The following is an 8,254-nucleotide window of genomic DNA, read 5'->3' on the forward strand; positions in this document are numbered from 1 at the left end:
AAGATAGCCACAGTCCTTGTTCTTTTGTCTTCACAATTTTGTTGAGTAGGTGGATACTGGGAAAGAAATGGCAAGGATAGCCAGGCCTGGTGGCACATGCTTATAATCCCTGCTACGTGAGAGGCTAAGCTGGGAGGATTGTTTGAGCCCAGGAGTTTGAGACCAGCCTGGGCAACGTCATAAGTCCTCAGCCTCAAAAAAAAAAAACAGTAGCAAGGATGTTCCATGATGGAAAATTACAGGGGAATCTTGGAGTTTATAATGGGAAACTTATAGAGGCTGGGGCTTGGGAAAAGCATTACTGAGGTGGTGCCTCACCAGTGGCCTGAGCACCCAGCGGCTACCGCCACTGCTACTGCCCAGCTGGTAAATGGGGAGTTGGTGGTGAGGCCAGAGATTGCATGAGCAGAGATGACAGGCTCAGCCTCACAGGTATTCTTGAGCCAACCAGTGTCCCGGCACTGCACTTCTCCAGGCTGTTCATGAAGCATGTGACCATCAGCATGGACACTTAGAGAACAAAAGGACAAGATGATAAAGTACACAGTGATTCTTTGCATCAGAAGGATAGGGTTTATGACAATAACTTTCAGCACTACCTTTCTGGAGAGTCAAATCAGAGTAACAATTATCCTTCAGTGAGTGACCTCTATCTGTCCTGCTATTGCCCAGCATACACTGGAGTTCCTTAACCCCTCAATGAGACTCTGTGGTCCACTGCAAGGGACCCTTTGATTCCACACCTCACCACCTATGAACAGCTCAGTAACAGAGATCATAATTTTATGCACAATTCTGTTTTGGGGTAGCCTTGGGGTCTGAAGAACAATATCTATCAGCACAGGTTTAATTTTCACCCCCAAACCCTGTATTCTTGGCATGGAGGACGAGTGGGTCTCAAGGGTAGCAGATTCAGAGCTCTACATATGAGAGCAGCTATACCTACCCTCAAGCTCCCTAGGTTGCATAGTGGTTGATGGGCAGATGGGCATTCACAGTGACCCCTTAGCAAGGCCCCTAGGGTGAACAGCCTGTAGTGGGCATGGTCAGCCTGAAGATTTGGGATGTCAGCTCCTCTGCAGTCAAGGCAGTGGCCTTTGTTATCAGTGGTACTGATTGGCATCCTTTCTGGCAATGATAGGACAAATGTGAACATGACAGTTTCAAAGCTGACCTCATGGGCTGCCATTGCCAGCAAGCCTGCAAATACATGGCCTAAAATGGAAAGAAAGAGTGGGCCTGTGATGGGGGTTCACTGCTCACTCCATCTATAAAGCATAACATGGACATTGACACCTGGGATAACATGGGGCCTGTGCTGAAGACCCTGGCCTCCCAGCAGACACCATCCTCACAGGCTGTTCTACAACCCCAGAAGGTGCCTCAGCTTCTCCCAATGAAGCTACCTGCTTTGGCTCAACCACAGTATCAGAGCCCTCAACAGCCACTCCAGACCTGCTGGATCATTCCTTATGTGGAAATATGGCATTTGGGCAGGGCAGAGGGGCCAATAGTGATAGTAACTCTTCTGAAAATACCCAGACTAATTCTGCCCCAAGTGTTAAACAAAACAAAACAAAACAAAACAAAACAAAACAAAAAAACAAAACTGAAAGCTGCCCACAGTTATTATCCTAAAGAATTTGACTGGAATCTTAAATGTGGCCATTTGTGCATTTTAAAGAGCTATTCTGAGGATGACATTCACCACTTCATTAAGTACTCCATTTTGTGTAGTACAGAACATGGCACTAAGTACTTGGGACAGTGCATTCAGCTCTATAAGCAGCAAGGGGCATGTCTACCAGTTCTTCAGTGTCAGTGGGGAGTGGGTATTTCTGTGGGGTGGCTGAGATGAAAGTGCCCTATGGACAGCAGCACCAGTGCTGGAGCCTGGTCTTAAGACAAATGGAAGGGGAAGTTTGATGTCAAGTGTATTTTTGTCAGGGATATGCCCAGTAACCAGCTCAGGCATATCAGACTGGAGAATAATGACAACAAGCCAGTCATAAACTATGAAACACAGGAGGTGCCCTTAGAAAAAAGAAAAACAAGTGCTGAAAATTATTACTTCCAACAAGCACACAACCTCCAACATTGATGACTTTTCTCACTGTGCAAAGTGCCAGGATGAGGAGGAGGTGATATGCAAGGAATGACAGAATCAAAATAATAAGAACAAACAAGTTTTTATGTGTTCTAACATTTGATTTTGAAAAAGCGTTTATAAAACATATGCTTGGTCAGTTCCAGTGTGTTGTCCTGTGCAGGGGTTGAGTGTTGCATCTTTGTCTTCTTTGTAGTTTATTTTTGCCCAGATGGATCCACATTCACTTGTACTTTTAAAAATGATACTGTAGAGCTCACTCTTAATGCCTGTAATCCCAGCACTTTGGAAGGCCGAGGCAGGTGGATCACAAGTTCAAGAGTTCACGACTAGCCAGGCCAAGATGGTGAAACCCTGTCTCTACTAAAAATACAAAAATTAGCTGGGTGCAGTGGTGGGTGCCTGTAATCCCAGCTACTCGGGAGGCTGAAGCAGGAGAATCACTTGAACCCAGGAGGTTGCAGTGAGCTGAGATCATACTGTTGCACTCTAGCCTGGCAACAGAGCAAGAGCAAGATTGTTTTAAAAAAAAAAAAGGGTTGTTTTTTTTTTGTCATCTTATCAATGAGACTAATGTGAAATATAAGTATCCTTAAAAACAAACAAAGCCAAACAAACAAAAAAACCTACTACTTCCAATTATTTTTTTCTATTTTGGCAGAAATTATGTTCTTTTTCTTAAATTTAGAGTCATTTAATAGCTCTATTTGAGATTTCATATTTCTCACCCTTTATTGCTTTATAGCAAACATAAGAAACCATGAGTTGTTTTCTCATTTAAGAGTATTCTGTTAAAATCTCTTGAAAATATCTACCAAGTGTCTTCTCTGTTCCTCACTGTTCTGTTTTCTGATGTGGCTGGATGGTAATGGGATGCAATGTGTGGAGCAACTGGAAGATGTTTTAGGTCTGGTTCAGTGTTTAGTCATTATTAGTTGTTTGCAGATTTTTAATTTTTCCCTTTTTCTTTGCTTGAAATTCTTTATGCTGTCTTAAAGTTTTATATCAAAAATGCTGACATTTAAGTGTAGAATCTCATAGTATAGACAGAATGAAGGATGGTGCTACTAATTGTAAATCTGACCATGTTTTATTTTTGTTTCTGTTGAATGGGTCAGAACAAAAAATAAACCCATTTAAAGAATGAGTTAGGCCAGGTGCGGTGGCTCAGCCTATAATCCCAGTACTTTGGGAGGCTGAGGTGGGTGGACCACCTGAGGTCGGTAGTTTGAGACCAGCCTGACCAACATGGAGAAACCTTGTCTCTACTAAAAATAAAAAATTAGCTGTGTATGGTAGTGCATGCCTGTAATCCCAGCTACTAGGGAGGCTGAGGCAGGAGAATCATTTGAACCCAGGAGGCAGAGGTTGTGGTGAGCCAAGATTGTGCCATTGCACTCCATCCAGGATAAAAAGAGTGAAACTCTGTCTCAAAAAAAAATAAATAAATAAAAATAAAAAAAAATAAAATAAATTAGCTTTGATATTTTGTGAAATGAGAGACTCATGAAATAATTGAACTCACCACCACCTGGAATTTTAGTTGACATAGTGACTCCACCTAATAATTGTACTAGCTCTCCAGTAATGGTTTCTTAACCAAAATGGAAATACACAAATGACAGATAAGGAATTCAAAGCAGGAATTGCCAGGAAGCTCGATGAGATACAAGATAAGGTTGAAAATTAACATAAAGAAACTTTTAAGCAATCTAGGAAATGAAGGAAGAGATAAACATATTAAAAAGAAATCAGTCAGAGTTTCTGGAATTAAAAATCTTACCTAAGGAATTTCAAAATACAATAGAAAACCTTATCATTATACCGGATGAAGCAGAAGAATTTCAGAGCTTGAAGACTGGTCTTTTGAACTAACCTAGTCTGACAAAAATAAAGAAAAATAATTTTATAAAATGAGCAAAGTCTTGAGAAATATGGGATTATGTAAAGTGACCAAACCTGAATTATTGGCATTCTAAGGAAGAAGTAGAAAAAGGAAGCAACCTGGTAAGTATATTTGAGGGAATAATTCAAGAAAACTTTCCTAATATTGCTAGAGAAGTAGATACCCAGATATAAGAATCCAGAGAACACCTGCAAGATACTATACAAAACAGACATCACCAAGGGATATAGTCACCAGAATGTTCAAGGTCAATGCTAAATTAAAAAAAATCTTAAAGGCAGCTAGAGAAAAAGGGTAAATCACTTACAAAGGGAACTGTATCAGGCTAACAGCAGAATTCTTGGCATAAACCTTACAAACCAGGAGAAATTGAGGATTTTTTTTTTTTTTTTGACCCCGAGTCTCACTCTGTCACCCAGGATGGAATGCACTGGCACTATCTCAGCTCACTGCAGCCTCTGCCTCCTGGGTTTAAGCAATTCTCCTGCCTCAGCCCTCTGAGTAGCTGCGACTACAGGTGTGTGCCACCATGCCCGGCTAAGTTTTGTGTTGAGATGGGGTTTCACCATGTTGCCCAGGCTCATTTCCAACTCCTGGCCTTAAGTGATCTGCACGCTTCAGCCTCCCAAAGCACAGGGATTACAGGCGTGAGCCACCATGTCTGGTTGAGGACCTATTCTCAGCATTCTTAAAAAAAAAAAAATTCCAAACAAGAATTTTATATTCTGGCCAAACTAAACTTCATAAGTGAAGTCGAAATGTAATCTTTCTTAGACAAGCAAGTGCTAAAGGAATTTGCTACTGCTAGACCAACCTTACAAGAGATCTTTAAACATGGATACAAAAGAGTAGCAGTACCATTACTACACAAACACACTTAAGTACATGGCCTGTAGACCCTCTAAAGCAAAAACACAATAGAAACTACAAAGCAAACAGCTAACAACTTTACAATAGGTTCGGAACCTCACATGTCAAGATTAACTTTGAACATAGATGGTCTAAATGCCTCACTTAAAGCACAGAGTGGCAAATTTGATTAAAAAAAAGACTCATTCATCCCCTATCTTCGAGACCAATCTCACACATAATGACACCCATAGGCTCAAAGTAAAGGGTTGGAGAAAGATCTGTCATGCAAATGGAAAAGAAAAAAGAGAAGGAATTGATATTCTTATATCAGAACAAGACAGACTTTAAACCAACAACAGTAAAAAAGAACAAAGAAGGGCAATACATAATGATAAAGTGTTCAATTCAAGAAGACTTAACTATCCTAAATATGTAAACTCCCAACACTGGAGTATCCAGACTCATAAGACAAGTACTTCTAAACTTGTTGTAAGATTTAAACAGTCACACAATAATAGTGGGGATCTTCAACACCGCAATGACTGCATCAGACTAACAAAGAAATTCTGGATTTAAACTGACACTCGACAAATTGAACCTAATAGTCATCTACAGAATACTCCACCTATCAACCAAGAATATACATTTTTTATCTACACATAAAACATATTCTGAGATTGACCACATACTCTTCCATAAAGCAACTCTGAATACATTAAAAAAAACAAAATCCTACCAACCATACACTCAGACTACAGTGAAGTAAAAATAAAAATAAGTACCAAGAAAATTTCCCCAAACCAGAAAATTTCATGGAAATTAAACAACATGCTCCTGAATGACTTTGGAGTATATGATGAAATCAAGGCAGAAATAAAAAAAAATTTTAAACTAAATAAAAACAGAGACAAAATACCCAATTCTATGAGATTTCGCAAAAGCAGTGTTAAGAGGAAGATTATAGTGCTAAACTCCTACTTCAAAAAATTAGGAAGATTTCAAATTAATGATCTAACACTACACTTCAAGGAACTAGGAAAACAAGGATGCACTAACCCCAAAGCTAGCAAAGGACAAAATACCCAATTCTATGAGATTTAGCAAAAGCAGTATTAACAGGAAGGTTATAGTGCTAAACGCCTACTTCAAAAAATTAGGAAGATTTCAAATTGATGATCTATCACTGCACCTCAAGGAACGAGGAAAACAAGGATTCACTAACCCCAAAGCTAGCAAAATAAAAGAAATAACTAAAATTATAATGGAGCTGAATGAAATTGACACCCCAAAATTCATATAGAGAACCAATGCAAACAACAGTTGGTGTTTGAAAGAATTTGCAGGATTGATAGACCACTAGCTAGATTTACAAAGAGAAAATATCCAAATAAGCGCTATCAGAAATGACAAAAGTTACATTACAACTGATCCCACAAAAATAAAAAAAAAGGTACTCAGGAACTATTATGAACACCTCTATGCACACAAACTAGGAAATCTGGTGGAAGTGGATAAATTCCTGGAAACATATAATCTCCCAATATTGAGTCACAAAGAAATTGAAACCCCAAACAAATCAATGTTGAGTTCTGAAATTAAATCGCTAATAAAATATCTAACAGCCAAAAAAGCCGTAGACCAGAAAGATTCATAGCTGAATCCAGCTAGATGCACAAAACAGACCTGGAACTAATTCTACTGAAACCATTTCAAAAATTTGAGGAGGAAGGTCTCCTCCCTAACTCATTATATGAAGCAAGCAATACCCTGACAAAAACACAACCACTAAATAAAACTACTGGCCAATATCCCTGATGAACACAGATGCAAAAAACCTCAACAAAATACTAACAAACTGAATTCAGCAGCACATCAATAAGTTAATTGACCATAATCAAGTAGGCTTCATTTCAAGGATGCTAGGTTGGTTCAACATATGCAAATCAATAAGTGTGGTTCATCATATAAAGAGAATTATATTACAAAAACTATATGATCATCTCAGTAGATGCAGAAGAAGCTTTAGGTAAAATCCAACATTCTTCCATGGTAAAAATGCTTGAGAACTAGGCATTGAACCTCAAAATCATAAAAGCTATTGTTGACAAACCAACAGCCAACAGCATACTGAACAAGCAAAAACTGGAAGCATTCTCCTTGATAATTAGAACAAGACAAAGATGCCTACTCTTCCCCCTCCTATTCAACATAGTATTGGAAATACTAGTCAGAGCAATCAGGCGAGAGAAAGGCATCCAAATAGGAAAAGAAGTCAAACTATCTCTCCTTGCCGATGATATAATTCTATTCCTTGAATAACCCAAATACTCTATCGAAAGGCTCCAGGAACCAATAACTTCAGCAAAGTTTTAGGATACAAAATCAATGTATTGGGATACAAAATACATTTCTATATACCAATACTGCTCAAGCTGAGAACCAAATCAAGAACACACTATCATTTATAATAGCCACACACAAATATAGAATACCCAGTAATATGTCTAACCAATGTGGTAAAAAATCTCTGCAAGAAAAAACAAAACACTGCTAAAAGAAATTATATATGATACAAATAGAAAAACATTCTATGCTCATGGATTGGAAGAACCAATATCATTAAAATGATCATACCACCTAAAACAATCTGTAGATTCAATAATATTCCTATCAAATGACCAACATCATTATTCATAGAATTGAAAAAACTGTTCTAAAATTGAAAAAACTATTCTAAAATTCGTATGGAATCAAAAGAGAACACGAATAGCCAAGGCAATCCTAAGCAAAAAGCACAAAGCTAGAGGCATCATATTACCCAAATTCAAACTATACTATGAGGCCACAGTAACCAAAACAGCATGGTACTGGTATAAAAGCAGACACATAGACCAATGAAACAGAATAGAGTACCCAGAGATAAAGCTACAAACCTACAGCTATCTAACTGTTGGTAAAGTTGACAAAAATAAGCAATGGGGAAAAAACTCTTTATTCAATAAATTTTGCTGGGATAACTGGCTAGCCATACACAAAAGAATAAATCTGAACCTCTACTTTACCATATACAAAAACTAACTCAAGATGTATTAAAGATTTAAGTATAAGACTTCTAATTATAAGAATCCTAGAAGAAAACCCAGGAAACCCCATTCTGGACATGGGGCTTGGGAAATAATTTATGACTAAGTTCTCAAAAGCCATTGCAACAAATATAAAAATTGGCAAGTGGGTACTAATTAAACTAAATAACTTGTGTAGAGCCAAAGAAACAATCAACAGAGTAAACAGGCAGCCTATGGAATGGAGAAAATATTTGCAAACTAATGCATCTGACAAAGACCTAATATCTAGAATTGATAAGGAACTTAAACAATGGAAGAAGAAAA

General features: G+C 38.2%; 1 pseudogene; it reads left to right on the forward strand.

Annotated features, from left to right (window-relative positions):
- The first annotated feature begins 503 nt into the window (after positions 1-503).
- LOC108288387 lies at positions 504-2,210 on the forward strand (annotated as a pseudogene).
- The last annotated feature ends 6,044 nt before the right edge of the window (positions 2,211-8,254 follow it).

Source organism: Cebus imitator, unplaced genomic scaffold (genome assembly GCF_001604975.1).
Source record: "Cebus imitator isolate Cc_AM_T3 unplaced genomic scaffold, Cebus_imitator-1.0 Scaffold372, whole genome shotgun sequence".
Taxonomy (NCBI): Eukaryota; Metazoa; Chordata; class Mammalia; order Primates; family Cebidae; genus Cebus; species Cebus imitator.